General features: G+C 35.1%; 1 long non-coding RNA gene across 4 annotated transcripts in view; it reads left to right on the forward strand.

Annotated features, from left to right (window-relative positions):
* The first annotated feature begins 2328 nt into the window (after window positions 1–2328).
* LOC150101055 (uncharacterized) overlaps window positions 2329–20254 on the forward strand; it is a 138341-nt gene continuing 120415 nt past the window's right edge. Inside the window, exon 1 of one of the 4 annotated variants that reach the window (XR_016549150.1) lies at window positions 2329–2382. This is a non-coding gene — a long non-coding RNA (uncharacterized LOC150101055). Of the gene's footprint in view, window positions 2387–2503; window positions 2626–20254 lie in introns of those variants that run through there. The other 3 variants (XR_016549154.1, XR_016549152.1, XR_016549151.1) reach the window with 3 other exon arrangements.

The raw sequence follows: 20254 nt of genomic DNA on the forward strand, positions 1-20254 counted from the left end.
TTGTATCGCGCTGGTCTTGATAATTGTTTTGGTGCTGGCTTTATTCCACATAATGAAACAAACCAAAAGAAAATTACGTTCAATTCACAGGTTGGGTAATTCATATGGTTACTATTCATAGATGAAACTTTCTTAGCAGAAGGTTGAAATCATACCAATAAATATATGAAACATATTTCTTTTTGTTATTTATTGTAAATATGTGTATCTTTTATTTCTTTGTGAGCCTATGTAGCTCAGTGGATGTGGCGTTTGCATAACACAGCGCTTGACTGCACGAAGGAAGACTTGCTTTCAAATCTAGGCAGTGACTAGAGGATATTTTACTAAGCCTTTTTTTTTCAGCCGGTTCCCGAGTTAGGCATGTCAAGCGGGATTTCTCTCCCCCTGAAACTTAGGTTTTTCTCCCTGTAAAACTCAAGAAAATCGACCGTAGAACCCACATTATTTCAGAAATTCAACATATTGTGTTAGGGTTAGGGACCACGAGTTAGCGGCACTTGTTGAGCTGTCTCTCTTCACTGCGTGCCAACTAATTAGTGATAGCCTTGGGTTAGCCATCTCTGATCGGCTACCAGTGGAGATTGAACTGCCCACACAGTCTCCAAAAGTTAGACAAGGCTAAAATGGCCTCACCTGCTCCCTATACGGGAATAAAAAGGCATTAGCCTAATTTTTTAAAAATTTCTTTGTTAAACTTATTTTCTAATTTTTGTTTAATATTGGTACATACTATTTCATATTGAGAACAGGAACGTTCTGATTACTAATCTTTAAACTGCGAACGAATAAGGATTCTGAAAGCTTAGATTTGAAATTTTCACAATAAATTTAATTTTTAAAGAACAACTTAAATTTTTCAGAGTATATTAATTTTTGGTATGATAGCTCATGATTTAATCTTATTTGTATTTGATTATTTTCATATATTCTTGTGATAGCTTTTAGGATATTATTTGGTATTTGTCTTTCATTTAATATGTTAAATAAAATGCTTCTTTTAACTTTGTCAAAGGCTTTTTCAAAGTCAATAAATGCAATATGTGTTTCTAAATTGTATTCTCTTCTTTTCTCTATTATTAATTTTAGGCAAAAGGCTGGATCTATACATGATCGTCCTTTTCTAAATCCATTCTGTACTTCTAAAATAAAGTTTTCGGAATATTTCATTAGTTTGCTATTTAAGATTCTGCCATATATTTTGTAACAGGAATTTAGTATGCTTATATCTCTATAGTTTTTAGGGTCATCTCTGTTAGCTTTTTTAAAGATAGGAATCACAATTGCTTTTTTCCGTTCTATTGGGGGGGGGTACCAGTTGTATAAATTTTATTTAAAAATAATAAGAGTCTTTCTTTGAATCTGGTTCCTCCATATTTATATAGTTCTGAACCTAGTTTATCTTCTCCAGTTGATTTCCAGTTTCTTGTTTCTTTCAGGCTGATTTCTAATTTTTCTTTAGTTATTTCCTTTTTATTTTCGTTTATTGTTTGCCAATTGTCTTTTTTAAAATATTTGTCTGTCCACAATTCTATGTAGTAATTTAGAAATTTTTCTAATTTCATTTCAGTGTTTAATTTTATGTTTTCTTTGGTATCTGCATTTAAGTGTTTCAAAATTTTATATACATTGGGTCTTATTTTATATAAACCATGTTCTAAATTAGAAACAAATTTATTCCATGATTCTCTATGTCTTTTTCTGACTTCTCTTTTAGCTATGGCTCTTATTCTTTTATATTCTATTTGATCTTCTAATCTTTTACTGCTTAACCATTTGTGATAGGCTTCTTTTTTCTTTTTGATTATTTCTTTCATTGTATCATACCAGGTCTTCAATTTTTTCCCTTTTATTGAATTTTCTCTGGGTGTGATTCCCACTGAAGAGGCCCCAATAAAGGTCGACACCAGTGTGGGTAGTAATCCTTTCCATAATGCATGGTATTATACATCACCTCTGGGTGTGATTCCCACTGAAGAGACCTCAATAAAGGTCGACACCAGTCTGGGTAGTGATCCTTTCCATAATGCATGGCATTATACATATCTGCAAAGAGATGTGCTTTGCATTATGGGATACTAATGAAAGTGATGTGAAGTCGTAGCCTTTTTATACGAGTTGCCCAGTCCTGAAAATACTTCAGGCACAACTTTGTTTGCTTTCACTTGGATGAGGGATTAAACCAAGTACAGTATATAATTTCTTGGTATTTTTAATTTATAATATAACCAAGTGGAAAAATTTCCAACAAAAATTTAAAAAAAATCCCGCATTCTGATTCGTAACACCAGAGGGCGATCTTTACTTGTTTACGTTTTAGGTATGCTATTTAAAACAACACTAGATAATGTTAATCGTAAGCTTGTTGAGCTGTGAGATGAGGTAGGTATGTAATTGGAAGTTTTTTTTTTTTTCCTCATGAATATACCTGCTCATGTGAGAATTTGTAGTCACGTTGTATAACTGCATTGATTACAGTGGAAGCAAAAATTAGCAAACTGAAAAATTTAAGTTGTTCTTTCAAAATTAATTGTGAAAATTTCAAATCTCGGCTTTCAGATCCTTATTTGATTGGCACTTTAAAGATTACTAATCAGTACGTTTATGTTCTCAAAATATGAAATAGTAAGTTTGACAAAGAAATAAAAGTTACGCTATTTACAATAAATGACGAAAAGAAATATGTTTCATACATTTATTATGATTTTAACCTTTCGTTAAGAAACGAGTTCATCTGTGGATAGTAACCATATGAATTTGGTTAATTCATATGGTTACTATCCACAGATGAATTGAACGTTATTATTACTACTACTACTACGGGCAACTCCAAAGAGTCCTTAGACTCATTGCGGGAGGCCCTGAACATCACGTCCATCACAACTATTCTGCATTCACACAGTGGCTTAGCTGGAGGGGGCGGCACTTTGAACCTTTTTGAACTTTTACAGTTAATTCTAAAATACAGTCTCGAGAACTCAGTTCCAAATATTGTAATACTGCTGCGAATTTTCCTCACGATTTCTGTAAGTATTGCTAGTTATGAGAGGAGTTTTTCTAAATAAAATTGAATAAGAATTACCTACATTACTATGAAATAGACTTCGCCAATGTCATCAATAATTTTGTTAACAGAAAAGCAAGAAATATAACATTTTAGAATGTTGAAATTAAAGTTTTATTTCAAACATAAACATTTAATTTATTTCCCTATACGTCATTTTGACACTTTTTTGTAGTATTTTTGGTGTGTGTTGAGAGGGGCGGCAAAAGTTCTAGCTACACCACTGCATTCACACAGTATCCGTCATACTTTGCCTCGAACTTATTCACAGTCATAGCACCCACAACAGATTCTGGCAGCTTATTCCACTCATTTACTACTTAAAAGTAAAAAACCTAGCTCTAACACCCTTGCTAACCACACTCTTGCCCAGCTTCCATGGGTGGCCCCTATTCCTCCCACCACCAGTCCTGTTCTCAAAAATATCCTCTGAATTAACCTTATAGGGAAACCCTTCAGTAATTTGAATGTCTCAAATATATCCCCCCCCCCTTATCTGCCTATCAACCAATTTCTGCAACCCACAAATTTTCAACCTGTTCTCATAAGGTTCATTCCATAGACCTGTTATCATCTTGGTCACTCGCCTCTGGATCCTCTCCACCTCCTCCCCATCTAGAAGAAACTGAGGCAACCAAATCTGTGCACAGTAGTCGAGATGGGGTCTTATCAAGGCTCGATACAGAGGAACAATAACTTCCTTGTCTCTGCTCGTCGATGTATTCTTCAGCAACCACTTGATTTGATGAGCTGATTTAGCCACTTTTGCAATGTGCCCCTAAACTTCAACTCCCTATCCACCAACACTCCCAAATCTCTGGCCTCATCAATCTCCTGGAGTACAGTTCCACCAATGTGGTATACTGCTATTAATCTTTTCACCCCAAAATGCATAACCTTACACTTTGCCACATTAAATGGACATCCATTCTCCTTAGCCCAGTCTTCCAATCTATCCAAATCATCCTGCAGAATTTTGACATCATCTGCATTCACTATTGCTCTACCCAACTTTGCATCATCAGCAGACAAATGAATAGTACCTCTCAGATCCTTTCCAATATCATTAATGAACAAATTAAATAGTAGTGGTCCAAGATCAGAACCTTGTGGCACACCACTAGTCACAGGCTCTTTTGGACTCTACTCCTGAATAAACTACTTTCTGATATCTCTCCATCAACCACCCACCTATCCATCTCACCAACCCCCATATGTTGCAGTTTACGGATTAGAATTCCATGTGGTATCCTGTCAAAGGCCTTAGCCAGGTCCAGCAGTATCACTGTAAACCCATTACCCCTATCCAGTTCAGCTGTCACTGTGTTATAAAACTTGTGCAAGTTACTGAGGCATGATCTACCTTTCACAAAATCATGCTGTCCCTCATATAGTATCTCATTTTCATCAATCCATTCCTGTATTTTTTTTCTTGACTACTTTCTCCAAGACCTTGACAATGACTCCTGATATCCCGATCGGTCGGTAATTTGCAACAGCAGTCTTGGATCCTCCTTTATACAGTGGAACTATTTTCCCCTCTTTCCACCCCTTTGGGACTAAACCAGACTCGAGACTCAGATTGAACAATATGGTCAAGGGCACTGACAATTCTTTTGCCGCTTCACGTAAGACCCATGCTGGTATACCATCCAATCCCGCAGATGTATTCACATTAAGGTTTTGTAATACACTATTCACCTCCACTTCATTCACCACAATTCCCGTAAAAACTAATGGTTCCTTCATTCCTTTAATGTCGCCAGCTGGATGATATACTCTTGCAAAGTACTCGCCCAGTAATTCCACTATATCAACTGATTTAGTGACCTTCCTACCATAGGCATTTCTTAAAATCATTCTGCTATATATAGTTTTTCTCTTACTTGCAGCATATTATTATTATTATTATTATTATTCCTGATACCTCCAAGGAGTCCGAAGACTCATTGCAGGAGGACATCTTCAACTATCTCTACACCTTACCTTTCATATGCGATCATACCTAGGATGTATGATCGCATATGAAAAAGATATAAACGTAAAAATTGCAAAATATTTAAAAATAGCAGGTGTAATTAATCCTATATTTAAACCAAAGTTAGTTCAAAAACAAACCAGACTAAAATAAAATAAAAATAAAATGATTTTGTTATGCAAATTCATGTTATACGAAACAAAGAACTATTACAAAAAACAGGGTTAGGTTCCAAAAGTTAAAAAACTATACTATTTTCTTTTTATAACTAAGCGAAATGTATGTTTATTAAAACAATAATTGATCAAAAGTATTACACATTAATATTATTACATAATGTTTTCTTCATCATTACTACTAAGCACCATTAAATGAGGGCATTTTCTTTCTGGTAAAATATACTCATCTTTTGAGCTTTCTTCAGCAGCATCTTGAGTTCTGTGCTCTACTTTTTGCAAAAAAATGTGTTATTTTCGATTATTTGCTTTTAGCTGAGGGACCTTTATAAATTTCGTTGTATGGAGCTATGCACTTGTGAAGTTCTCTCTTAAATTTTGCACTTCTTTCAGTGGAAGGATCTTCATTTAGAAAATATAACTCCAATTGTTCGGCTAAGTCTAGGCCTTTCTTTATGCTTTTTTTTAGGGTAAAATGTTTAACTTCATGTCCATCTGTACTATCGTCCTCTGAATTAATTTGGTTCATCCCAGATGCCATTTCCACCAAATTTGCTTCATCAATCTCTTCTTCCATCAGTAATTCTTGAATATCTTCGACATTCATATCATCAAACCTTTCTCTCCTAGAGACTTAGCAAGTTCTATTATTGCATCTATTCTGTTTTCTGCTGGCTCAATTGGATTATTGCTATGAACTGACCCTGGCCATATATTTTTCCAACAGGCATTTAACGTTGCGAAATTTTTGTTGTGAAAATGTTGGCGATCACATGGTAAAACACATGGGTTTTACCATGTGATAGCCTGAACCGTTACTGCACATAAGTAATGTTACACATCTTTTGATGCTTTAAAACCTGATGCAAATTTTTCATTTTTTGAAATAAATGTTCTCTTATGCATTTTTTTCCACCAATGGCTCATCTTGTCAGCATTAATTTCGAACCATGTCAGAGTGAGAACGTGTTGTAGGAATGCCATGTTATACAGGGATTTTTTCCCCAATTCTTGAACCTTATATATGTATATGTGTATATGTATGTATATGTATATATGTATATATAAGTAAATAAATGTCATCCACCAACAGTTTGGTGGATGACATTTCTTTTTTTTTTTTTTTTTTTTTTTTTTTTTTTTTTTTTTTTACAGAGGAAGGGGGGGAAATCAGCTGAATACAGGCTTTCTTACATGCTGTAAAGTGAATAGCAGGTGAGATATTATCATCATCATACATATCAAGGATTTAGGCCTAGCGTGGCCTATTCCGGCCTTAGAAGTCATCGTTGAATCGTTTAAGAGGACATCCTGGTTTTCTTTTTCCTAATGGCTTGTACTTTAAGGCTTGTTTTGGTAATCTTTCTATTTTCATACGCTTTTTATAAGCTAACCACTCCCCAGCCAAAAGGCTGCGGGTTCAAATCCCCCCGTGGGCATGGATGTTTGGGATCGTCTGTGGAAATACTAGTGGTGGTGGTGGTCAGCGATAGATGCTGTTGGTGTAGTTGCGGTCAGTTGGTGGGATTGTGAGTAGTGGGAACAGAGTTGTGGAGTGGATGCCCTCCCTTGATGAGTCTTTGGACTCCCTGGAGGTGACAAATAATAATGATAATAACACAGCATATTTTAGGAACCTAACGACTGTGTTATACGGGGGGGGGGGGGGTTACCTGTATATATAGTTTTTTTTTTCCCAGAAGTAGTTGCACTTCTGGGGAAAAAAAGAGGTCTTTCATTGTTTAAGATGTTTAGATGTCTCAGGTGTTATGCATTAATAAGGTTCATAGTTTGAAAATTTATTGTGATGGCTGTTTACAAATATGATCACTAACAATAAGACAACAATCAGAATGACAAATGTTTCAAGAAACATTTGTAAGATATTACAAAACAAACAAAAAAGAAAAAAGCTGTGCACAACAACTAAATGTCATTTCAAGGTATTTTAGCTGACAAACTAACAGAAATTCTGAAAATGATTTTTCATGTTTTTAATCTATTACAGCAACAGTTCTGAAGCTATGATCTGTGAAATCCTTTGGAGTTTGATACCCATAGCTCTGCAGCTGCAACAGAAAATTAAATTTTTTACAGTAGATCAATAAATTATATATATCTAAAAAAATTTTAATTAAATATTTTAAAATTATTATTATTACATAACACCTATAGGGAGTCCAAAGACTCATCGAGGGAGGGTACCTACTCTACAACTCTCCGTCTCTACCAACTGCCTTCATCATCTACCGCCAATTGCATTTGGGCATGGATGTTTGTTTGTGAAAATAACACTAGTATTTTCACAAACAAACATCCATGCCCATGGCAGGATTTGAACCCACAGCCTTTCGGATATGCTAACCACTCAGCCAACTAGGCCAGCTTTCTAAAAATGTAGTAAAAAAGTGGAGTAAAAGTAGAGTAAAAATGCCTTGTAAAAGTGGAGGAATTTGAAATTAGACATTAAAAATTAAATTTGGTACCCTTAGTTTGATGTGTGGGAGTGCCACAAACACCATCTTTTGTGATGCTGCAGAAGAAAATGGCTTGATTGAAATCTCTGTAGTGTGCTAAAACTTGAATTCAAGGAAAATTCTCTAGTGATAATTACATACAAATTATGCTGAACTCTCATACAAAACACTGGAAGTTTTAAATCCATTCCCCACCACCTGTTTTTGTGAAAAAGCTTTTATAACTGTGACATTCTTAAAAGCAAACAGAGAAACCACTTATGAAATGTAGAATTGGTCCTCAGATTTCACTCTCAGAAATTTTTTAAACCATATTTCAAAAAAAACTAGTCATTGAAATGCAGTATCAACCATCTTATTAAATTTATATTCTGGTTTTTGCATGATTTCTTGTTTATGAATTAAATATTTTGAGATTTTGTATTTTTTTTTGTTGTCAATTGTTTTGAGGTTCAAATTATAGAAGTGGCTTAGGTTTCTGGCTTCCCTAGAGGTCTGAGCCACTTCTACAATTTACTGTGGGTAAATTGTAGAAGTCAAAGTCAAAACCCACTAGTTTAGTTATAAAATTTTGTTAGGCTGTAAGCTAACCAGTTTGTATTGTATAAGAAAATCATTACACTTCTATTGTTCTAATGCTGTACTTAGTAAGTGTCGATGTATACAAGTTTTTACATGAGTAAAATTTTTTTTCTCAGAAAAAAACAACTCACTATTTAGTGATAGGCTAAGTTCTACAAGGAAAAGTTATCTGTTTGCTTTTGCTTTGTAAACCTTAATGTTATTTACTACTTGCCTTGACTACATTAATATAATATGCCATAATTGTCTGGTTTTCTGCAGGATGGAGAGAAATTTCAATAATAAATTCCCTCGAAATTTGTTATGGCAATGAAAGATATAGTTAAGTATAAAAAATCTTAACACTTAACTTGTTTTAAACGATAGTCACAAAGAGGAAAAGTATCTTTTTGAATCTTTGGAAAAAGAAAAGTTTGATTAATATCTATTTTTTTTTTTTATCAGTATTTTAAAAATGGAATCAAATATTACTCATTGGCTGTCACATGAGAAATTAATAGTATTTATTTAATATAAACTTATTTATTTATATATAAAAAAATTTCCAATAGTATTTATTAACTTGTCTTCTGAGCATTCAGAGAATCATATGATTGATTCCTCGTTATCCATCATCATCAAATTCCTGCCACAAGGGGTGTCAGGATATGATAGTACTACATGAAAAATTTACATCATTACTAACTTCTTATCTATAATTTTCCTCCAAATCAGTCTGTTACTTGTCAAAACTTTATCAGATCTTGCATTTCTATCATCTAAGGTACTTTGTACCGTATCAATACACCTATATCTTGGTCTTCCTCTGGGTCTTTTTCCTGCCAACCTGGCAGAGAACACTTGTTTTGATAATCTTTCTTCTCCCATTTTTAAGTGACCATTCCCTGAGATTAGCTTTGCTAATGCATTCCTGGATGCTGACAATGTCAAGTTCTTTCCTAATATCCTCATTTTTAATATGATATTGCCATTGATGCCATCTGTTTGTGCCTCTAATCTTTCTCAATACTCTCATATCTGCGGTCTCTAGTCTTTGGTCAAGTGTTTTACTTCTGAATCAGCTTGCAGATCCATAAGTTAAAACTGGTTTGAACACTGTCGTGTATACAACTAATTTAGTGTTCCGACTAATTTCTCTCTTATTCCATATGAATTTATTCAATTGACTTCCTACCATACCAGCTTTGTTGATTCTGTTGTCTATTTCCATATTTAATTTACCATCTTCACTAAAAATCGTGTCTAAGTAGCTGAAATGTTTTACTTGTTCCACAGGTTCTTCATTCACAATACAGTTGACATTTTCGATGATTCTATTTTTATTGTCTTTGTCTTTTTATTGCTGACTTTCATACCATATCTATTACAATAGTTATTCAATTTAGTCAGGGAATCTTGCAGACTTGTAGCAGATTTATTTAGAAGTATAACATCATCCACATAAAGCAAAGAGCTGATATTAACATCTGCAATTCTGATATTATGTTTAATACCACTTTCCTTCATAATGTGATCCATATAGATAATGAATAACAGAGGGGATAATGTACATCCTTGTCTCACACTGTCTTCCTGTACTTCCTTCAATTCATAAGAATTGCTGACTTACAACTACTCAAATAAAGCCTAAGTATTGCTTGATATAATGCCCCATTGACACCATATAACTGTAGCGTATTGACTAGCTTCTCTCTTGGCACCTTGTCATATGTCTTTTCCAGATCGACAAAACTTAAATACAGATCTTTGTTATATTCCCATGATTTTTCAACTATTTGTCGTAAAGTGAAGATCTAATCCTGACAGCCTCTATTTGGGCTGTCAGGATCAGATCAGAATCCAGTTTGTTCTTCATCAAGCTTTTATTATTATTATTAAACAAGACTTCATGGAGTCATAGGCTCATCTGCGAGGTCCTTTTATCACACACACACATCTCATCATACCGAGCCGTAAAGAGACACAAACTCCTTGCAGACACCACAGTCTCAGGCAAGGCATTCCAATCATTCACAACTCTGCACGAAAAAAACCTGCCTCTCACTCCCCTACTCACACCCTCTTTATACAGTTTCTGGGGATGACCTCTGGTTCTCCCCTGATCTACTACTATTCTCTGTAGAACTTCTCCATCATTGATCGCATAACAACCCCTTACAACTTGTCGGTCTCTATCATATCTCCCCTCTTCCTTCTCTTCACTTTTCTTCCACAATTCTTCTCAACCTTTTCTCAAGTATACTTGCATGAATCTTACCAGGAACACTCAGTAGGGAAATACCTCTATAATTCTTGCATTCAGTTTTATTTCTCTTTTTATATATGGGTACTATGAGAGCTTTACTCCAATCATCGGGAATTCATCCCTCTGTCCAGGACTTCTGAACTATGCAGTGCAGCCACTGTAAGACTTTTATACCACCATACTTCAGCATTTCTGGTCGAATATCATCTACTCCTGCTGTCTTTCCACATTTCAAGCCTTTGATAGCTTTTTCTACTTCAAGTATGGATATGTATTCCTGACTGTATGCCTGTTGAGTGTCTTTTACCACTCTGCTATCACTGCTTGTTTCATTTAGCAATTTTTAGAAGTAATTACTCCATACTTCAAGGGTATCTTTTTCTGCCGTTTTCATGTCACCTTTATCATCTCTAATTCCTTTTAGAGCACTCTTTCCTCCATATCTAAGCTTCTTCCACAACCTCCAGAATATTTTGCCACCCTCTTGATATTTATTTTCTATGTTCTTGCCAAAGTCCTCCTATGACTCTTGTTTGGGCAGTTTTACACAGTGTTTAGCTTTCTTACATTTGTCAATATATTCTCTAAGAGCACAAGCGGACTTATTTACCAGGAACTTTTGATATGCTTTCTTCTTTTCCTTCACTGCCTCTTTAGCTTCCTGTGTCCACCATGGAGTTCTGATTTTTCTATCCTTGCAGGCAACCTCACCATATGCCTCTCTGGCTGAATCAATCAGGGTTTTCTTCAAGGCTTGCCACCGAATCTCCAAGGTTTGGTTCCTGTTCTCAAACTCTTTCATTTTTTCTTCAATAATCTTTGTGAATTTTAGTCTACAGTTCACATCTGAGAGCTGCTCAACTTTTATTCGCTTTAAAACTTTCTTACATGTTATTGTTTTCAATATGAAATTCAATTTTATCCTGCTCAAGACTAAATAGTGATCACTTCCAATTTCAAATCCTCTGTACACTCTGGTGTCCTGCACAATGGAGAAAACATCACTATCAACAATAACATAGTCAGTGAGACTTTTTTTATTCGTTGCTTCTTCTCTCCATGTGAATTTGTGCACATTTTTATGTTGGAACATGGTGTTAGTAATAACTAGTCCATGTCCTGAGCAGAAATCCAACAGGTATTTGCCATTATTATTAGCGTTGCTCTTTTCTCCAAATTTCCCCAAAATATTTTTGTATGTCTGACAATCATTTCCTACTCTGCTATTTAGATCCCCAACAAGGACCAACTTTTCCTTTTTCATTGTGCCAATTGCTTTTTCTAAAGCATCAAAAAATTTCTCCACTTCTACCTTAGTAGAACCTTCTGTGAGACCATAGGCACAAATAAGTCTCATTCTCCAATTCCCCATTCTGATATTTGCCCACATCACTCTACTTGAGACTGGCTGCCATTCAAGAAGATTAGCCTCGTATTTAGTGTTGAATACTATGGCTACTCCTTTTCCTTGATTGTTATTGCCTGAATATAACATTATCCTGATTATCTTGGATATGTTAATTTTTAATTGATTTATTTTTTTTATACTAATCTGAAATATGGAGAGTTGTTAACCTATGATGTTTTAATACTGTAGGAAGCGTTCAGGTTGGGAGGAAGTGAAACTTATTAACAGTGGACGAGCTGGTTGTTTAAGTAGCTATCATACCTGATGTTGAACCAACAGGCTGTGGGTTTGAAAATCCTGTTGTGGACATGAATGTTTGTGATTGTGTTTAGGTGGGAGATGAATTTCATTGCCTAGTGAGACCACTGCTCTGCTTGTTGGATGCTTGAAAGTGGCACGAATAAGTTCAATTTTTAGTTTCTAAAGCATTGTTTCCTGATTATATAAGAAATATATGGCACAAAATTAATTAAAAATACAAAAAAATAATAAAAATAGAAAAAATGTTTAATCCAGCATCAGTACCAGTGTACTATAGGTTTAAAACATTTTATGGGTGGAGTTCTTCTTTTCAGCCATTTTCTGTACACTGTTGGATGAAGGCCTCCTCCAGTTCTTTCCACCTTTCTCTGTTCTTGGCAATGGTTGACCAATTTTTCCCAACAAAATTTGACAGTTCATCACTCCACCTTCTTTTAGGATGTCCTTGGCCTTGTTTCCCTTCTTTTGGAATCTATTTTGTTAGTATGGTAGTCCATCACTCATCTTCTCTTCTGGATAGATGTCTGGCTCATTTCTATTTTAGTTATGGTGAAGAATGATGTCAGTGATGCGAGTCTGGCTTCTTATCCAGGTGTTTTGCTTCTTATCTTTCAATGTGCCTAGCATCAACCTCCCCATTTCTTTTTTTTGAGTTGTTGTTAGTTTATTTGCCAGTGCTTTTGTTAGCAACCAAAGTTTCACAACCATATGTGATGACTGAAAGCATACACTGGTTAAATGTCTTCCTTTTTAAACAGAGTGGGACGTCATTGTTTAAAAAATGTTTTTCAGTTTTCTGAATGCACCCCAGGCAAGTTGAACTATCCTATTTATTTCCTTTTGGAGTCCACAGTTTAGATCAATGAGATGACCTAAGTATATATGTGAAGAGACTCTTTCCAAGAAATTGTTTTCTGTTATTATGTTTTTTGGTACAAAATGATTAAACATTATTTTAGTTTTTTCTCTATTTATATTAGACCAACTTTTCTGCTTTCATGATATAGGTCTTCTGGAGTGTTTGCAAAAATTATATCATCTGCATATCTTAGGTGTGTTAAGTTTCTGTTACTAATTTTTATACCATGGTTTGTCAATTTTATATTATTAAATATTTCTTGAAGGACTGCTGTAAAGATTTTGGGTGATAGAGAGTCTCCTTGTCAGACACCTTTTTTCAATTGATATTTTATTGCTACTTGTGTGAAGTTGGATTGTTGCAGTGTGGTATTAACAAAAAAAAAAGCCATGCTATAGTCAGAATACTAAGATTTGAAGTAGTAAAAGTATTTTTGAGCATTGAACAGAGAATTCTTAAATTATGTTTCAGTATAACCACATAAGTATGAAAGTAAACATTTACTTATTCATTCTGTTAATTTCTTATGCAATATGGCATACTTCATCAGAATAAAATTAAATATCAGTAAATAAAGTTTAAGCACCTTAGTAGTGCAAATGGATGAATGATAGAACATTGTGCCCCTTTGATTGGAAAAGGCTATAGTGACAGGAAGAATCAGTTTTTTTCAATTGAAAGTGAGTTAGCCTCATAAGGTAGCATAGGCCTTCTCCTGAAAACTTATTTTTCACCCCATACAGAAAACTGGGCAAAGGACGCAAGCAGTTTACAGACAAAAATACTATTAGTGGCATTTGTCTAGATCGAGGATTGTGATGACTCCTCTTGCAATGAGTCCTTGTGATTGGAGGTGCCACATAATGAGCGAGTATGGATTTGTAGAAGGTATGACGTCCATTGACTGAGGCTTTGAATGGAAGAAGTAGTAGGTAGAGGACAGGACAGAACAGAAGATCATAAGTAGGTATGGAAGCAAGCAAGAGTGATAAGATAGCATATGTGACTGATAGTAAGTTATCATGCAAGAATGATGGTAAGATAATGAAACACTGACTTAATGTAAGATAGTGGATGCGAAAGGCAGTGAGTTACATGGCAGCAAGAAAGTGATTAAAACAAAGATTAAAAGCAAAGTTGATGCAAGTGAAATGAGAATTATAGATGTTTAGGGAAGAATGATAAGAATGATGAAGAACGGAATGAAAGAGCGGCTTGTATGGATATTCAGTCATTACACGCGTGGTGAATGAAAAGATATACAAGATTTGATTTTGTGGAGATAATGAACAGTAATTCAGGCGATGGATATTGAGGAGTAAACAAGTGAGTCAGTAGTCATAGTAGGAACAAGTGATTTGGAACAAGCAAGAAGAGTGTGAGAATGGATATCATTTGTTGAGGAAAGAAAAAAAATAAGTGTTTAATTTAAAATTGAGATGGAAATAAAGCTTATGTGAAAATTACTTTAATAATTAAAAATTTTTTGTGTTATTATCAAAGGCATCTTCAGTACATTGACAATGGAATCCAAATGCAATTAAGAGAAGCATTTTAAAAATTGTCATCATAGCATAAGTAAGACAACTAGTCAATAAAGTTACTAATTAAAAAAATATATAATAATCTGTTGTGCACTGGCTGTTCAGATAAGCTCTTATTTTTAGTAAATATTTGCAGTATTGCTAATCATTACTGGTGTTATTTTTGACAGTGTTAAGTGTTTGTTTAATCGTAACTATCATTACATGATATTGTTTCAAACATATTTTACTTTCGTGGCACTATTGCATACAAGAAAAATGGCAGCTAGGATCTTCAATGTTCATTGATATCAATATGTGGGATTTGGTGTGATGTAGTTTGTGTTTAATGTATTCATTGCTGAATGCGAATGGTTTGTGGTGCAAGAGTGGAGAGAGTGTTGGAAATGTTTCATGAGTGAGTGCTTTTTTTTTTTTTTTTATGGCACAAGACATCAAAGGCCATACTGCACCAGGACACAGATAGGTCACAGCAATATATGGTAATCGGTTAGTAGGACAATCACAAACATCCACGTCCTTGGTGGGGTTTAAACTTCAGCCTCTTGGCTGGAGAGCAGATATACTAACTACTTGGCCAAGCAGGCTGGTTGAGTGAGTGCAAGAAGTGAGTCATGTTGAGAGCAGAAGAATGAAGTGACTGATAATTAAGTTGTAAGACAGGATTGTGAAAGTGTTTTAGAGAATGTAGTGGAAGTGGTGAAAGAGTGTACAAAATACGAATGAGAGTATGAAGGTAGTGGATGAAAGTAATATGTATGATGAGGTGACACTCTGGAGAGAAATAACGTTTACAGGGACTTCTTTGCAGGACAAAATGTGAGCTCAAGTGATTGAAGAAATGATTAGCAAGTAGTACAGCAGGAGGGAGAGTGAAAGAAAAAGTGAATGGGAAAAGTGTAAAAGTGCACGAAACTGGGAAAGCGTTGTATGGAGAATAAGAGGATTAGTGAAGCTGTTGGTATGCAGAAGGAAGAAGTGAAATAGTTAATTGTTTAGGCAGGCACAAGTGATTTGAAAGGTGAAAATGCAATGAGAGAGGATATGAGAGTTTTTGACAGAAGCAAAAATGATGAGTAAGAAAGTAAATGCTTTGAGTCTTTTGCCTTGGTATGATAGGCAAGAATTGAGGAGAGCCATGATTGCTAATGAGTCAATGAGAAGATTGTGCAGGAAGTACAGTGTGCACTTTGTAGATGTCAGGAGTGAATTTGATGCATGAAAACTTGTGTTATGCTTGATAGTTACTGTTACTCTGCATTTAATGGTTTTTGGTAGATGCTTGGAGAAAGTGTTGTTCAGTGAATATTTGGAAGTGCAATATTTGAGATAAGAGTGTGAATGCAAGAATGACTGTGAAGAGCTGGTTGCAGTTTCCCAGGTTTCAAATCTGAATGGGCTGGTAATGACATTATGCAGAGTAACTGTGGGCACTATTGAATGTTAAAATGTATGTACACGGATGCCAGAAGTATCAGAAATAAAGGAGTTTTTGGCATTGGTCAGCTCCACCGGGCCAAAAATTATCTGCATTAGCAAGACATGGTTGACAAATGATGGAGTTACAGGGATAGAATGTAAGGGATATTGTATATTCTGTCTTCTCTGAAAAAAAGATCGAGAAAATAAGGTAGGAGGCATAGTATTATTATTAATGATAGTTGAAGAACTTCAGCTAACAAAAATAGAAGTTAAGGGAATTATAGATCTGAAGGAGAGATATATAAGGCTGTCTGGTGTGAGACAAGAGGCCAATAGGTGAAAATATATTGTTGGTTTGTTGCTATAGACCTCGGGGAGCCAGAGGCAGATGTGCTTATCTGCTGATGCATTGCATCCACAATGAAAGCAGGCTGAGTAATTTTCATGGATGACTTCAGCTATGAGGATATAGATTGGAAGGAAGAAGGTGCACATGGCAAGATGGAAATGGAATTTACAGTTACTAAGGAATAATTACCTGAACCAGCACATGAAGGAGACTTAGAGGTTTGAGCATTGTTTGATCAGGTAATAGCATTAGAAGATCTCTCTCTGTGATTACAGTAGCAACTCTACCGTAATTCTCAGTCAAGAAAGAATTTGTATGGAACTACGAAGCTGGTAATTTTGACAAACTGAGGTGGCAGCTTGGAGCAGTGGCATGTCATAATAAGCTACGAGGAATTAATGTCAATAGTTCATAGGAAGTGGTCAGATTGTTTCAGAGAGGCAGTATCAGACTTGTATATCCAGGGTCAAGAGGATAAACTGAGTAGAGATTAAGTGAATGAGTAGCAATATGAACAGGAGCTGGGGAGGAGAGAGAGAAAAAAAAAAAAAAGCACTATGGAAGGAATATAAGCAAAGAGGTGATGAGCATGCTCATGAGCAATACAAAGTGCAGCAAGAAGGGTAGCTATGACTAAACAAACACACATAATAACCACAGTAATAAGTTTTAATAAGTAAATATTTCATCCTAAGTATCATAGGACATTGTCAGTACAGTTAATTCAAACAATACTAGGAATAACTAATCATGTTAGGGTGCATGATTACAATGGAATTCCAATATGTGTGTAGTAGCGTGTTATAGAATTAAATTAAAACATATCTGGAGGAAAAAAAAATTACATTAAAATAAGATAACATATATAAAAATTATTTTACACAATTTTGTATGACAATTTCCCGTACTTTAGGAATAGCAAGAGCATCATTATGGTTCAGATTTAGTTTGTGAAGTAGGGCTTCAACACTTTCTTTATATAAACGTTCATGTTTATATAAAGATCTATGTAGGAATTTGGTCTTTTTCCAATGGATCCTATGGTTTTGGGTTTTCAACTCAGTGTTGTGCAAGGCCAGATTTCTGCGGTTTGATAAGGTGGACATGGTCTTGATGTTGTGAAATGCGTTTATGAACAGATCTACCTGTCTGTCCATAGTAAGACAATTTACAGGAGCATGGAACCTCGTACATGCCAGGTAGCATCAGAGGTGAGAGTTTGTCTTTAGGAGAAAGTAACAAATTATAGATCTTGTTGACTGTTTTGTAGGTAGTAGCAAGTTTGTATTTCTTCATAATTTTTGAAAGACATTTGGAGATGCCTTTGACATAAGCCATCTCTGACTCTCTGATGAATCTCTAAACCAAGAATTGGAAATAATCAAAAATACAGCCATAATAAATGGATACAATTGTAAAACAACTCAAAAAATCATCAGTCACACTTATCCACACGTTAACCTAGACAAGAACAAGCCTGTAGGATTCCCATACCTCATGTCCCATATCTTAACTGCATGCATATTGGGATTCCATTGTAATCATGCACCTAACTATGTTATTCCTAGTATTGTTTGAATTAACTGTACTGATGATGTTCTATGATACTTAGGATGAAATATTTACTTATTAAAACTTATTACTGTGGTTATTATGTGTGTTTGTTTAGTCATGAATTCTCCACAGGTTTCATTGTACAATAAAGAAGGGTAGCTAGTATGATAAAGAAGGCTAAATCAGATATAACAGAAAATCAGCTAAGCAGACTAAAGTAAATCCAAAAGAGAGCTTTTTTTTTACATAGCAAGTAAGAGAGAGAATGATTATGGAAGAATAACTTTACATGCTAAAGTTATTCAGCTATAAAGAAATACAGTAAAACCCCGTTTTTACGTTCCCGCAATTTACGTTTTCCTGCCATTTACGTCATTTTCTGTTGGTCCCGTCTTAAGGCCTATTCTTACGATATATTGTTTTCCCGCCATTAACAACTTGATGTGGGCGTTATTTCCCGTGATTTGCGTTTTTTCTCGGGTAGCAATACTGATTTTGGAATCGATTTCTGCAGAAATCTGCGCATTCTGTTCCCAGATGGCATTGCTTTCTGCTGTAGTTTCGTTTTTGCCATCATGGTGACTTGCACGCTTGCAGCAGTAATGTAGTGATGAGCGATACCATGATTTTTCAATCACAGTACAAATTGATATTGCAGAATTTCTGGTAAGTAATTTAGCATGTGATAGTTGCTTTCAAGTTGCGGTGGTGGATTATCCATGTTAGTAACATGGAGAAAAAAGACGGAAAATGTATTTCGGTAGAAGAAAAGATGGCAATTCTGCGACGTGTAGATTGGCATGCTGGAACACGTGTGTATTTAGCAAAAGATCTTGGACTCTCCGTGTCCACTTTGAACACGATAGTAAAAAACAGGTCAGGCATTGCACTCAATGCAAAGCAGTCTGGTGCTAAGTCAAAAAAAAAAAAAAAAAAAAAAAAAAACCAAAAGAAAAACAATCAGCAATTAAAGGTTTTTTAAAATAGAAATGTAAGTAATTGTAAATTCATTTATTTTCAGTTATTAAATTTTGTAATCTAGTATGTAGACTCGCATACTAGTAGTAAGTCATCTTTCAGCCTTTTTTAATGTTTTTTTTTACATTTCCTGCTATTTACGCTTTTTTCCATCAGTCCCCTGAAAAGTGTAAAAAAAAAAAAGGGGTTTTATTGTAGTTGAGTTACTAAGTGATCACTTTGTAAAGGCATATCTTCCAGATGGAGACTTTGTAGTTACTGATGTGATATTGAGGTTGATGAACTGGAGTTACTCAATATATTTAAAAATATCAGTGTGAATACAGCAGTGGGACTGGACAGTTATCAGTTTGTGTTACAAGAATGTACAAGAGAATTGGCAGTTCCTCTGATGTTGTTTATTCTAAGGCTCAGCTCTGACAAGGTAAAATTCAGGAATGGGTGGATAGGAACAGGATATACTATATAAGGAGCAGCATGGCTTTGTAAAAGGTAGGTGCTGCCTCAGTAATTTATTCATATTTTATAATTAGGCGACAGCAGAATTGGATAAAGGAAATGGCTACATCATGATACTGCTGGACTTTTCTGTGCAGTATTCTGTCAAATGCCTTTGCAGAACTATTACATAAGTTGGTGTGAATGGATAGATACAAGATTGGTGGCATTGGGATGGATAGGGGTGGCTGACAGACACCAGAGAAGTGGTCTATGGAATCAAGGCAAATGAGAGGAATACTGCAATGCCTCAGGGCTCTGTACTAGGGACAGTACTATTTAATTTGTTTATTAATGATATAAGATTTAACGTGGGATATTCAGTTGTTTGCTGACAATGTAAAACTGGAAAGGAAAATAGTTGATAAAGGTGATGTTGATATCCTCTAAGGTGATTTACATAAATGCATTGTAGGCAAGGACAATGGTTGTCAATTTAATGTTGCATGTTGCAGAATGTGAGGTGATGCACCTTGGAATGAAAAGATTACATACTTTATATCATATCATATATTATGTTCCAGGAAGTTGATGAGATTATGGGTCTGGGATTGATGATTAGAGGTTTGAAGTTCAGAGGACATATTGCAAAAGAGGTTATTATCCCTCTTTAGTAGGCTCTGAATCAGCCACGTCTTGACTGATGTACAGATATTTGGTTGCCTAGAATTTTTGGGGATCAGGAGGTAGTGGAGAGGATTGGGAAATGTGTGACAAGTCTATGGAATACTCTCTATGAGAATAGATTGAAGGTGTGTAGGTTGGACAGGTGAAGGAAAGGGTACATGATAGAAACTTGAGTTATTAAAGGGATTCTATAAGATTGACACAATAATCTTTTTCAGTATATAAGTAGCAG

This window comes from Typopeltis vanoorti, chromosome 12 (genome assembly GCF_054136105.1).
Source record: "Typopeltis vanoorti isolate ZY-2024b chromosome 12, IOZ_Tvanoo_1.0, whole genome shotgun sequence".
In the NCBI taxonomy this organism is placed as follows: Eukaryota; Metazoa; Arthropoda; class Arachnida; order Uropygi; family Thelyphonidae; genus Typopeltis; species Typopeltis vanoorti.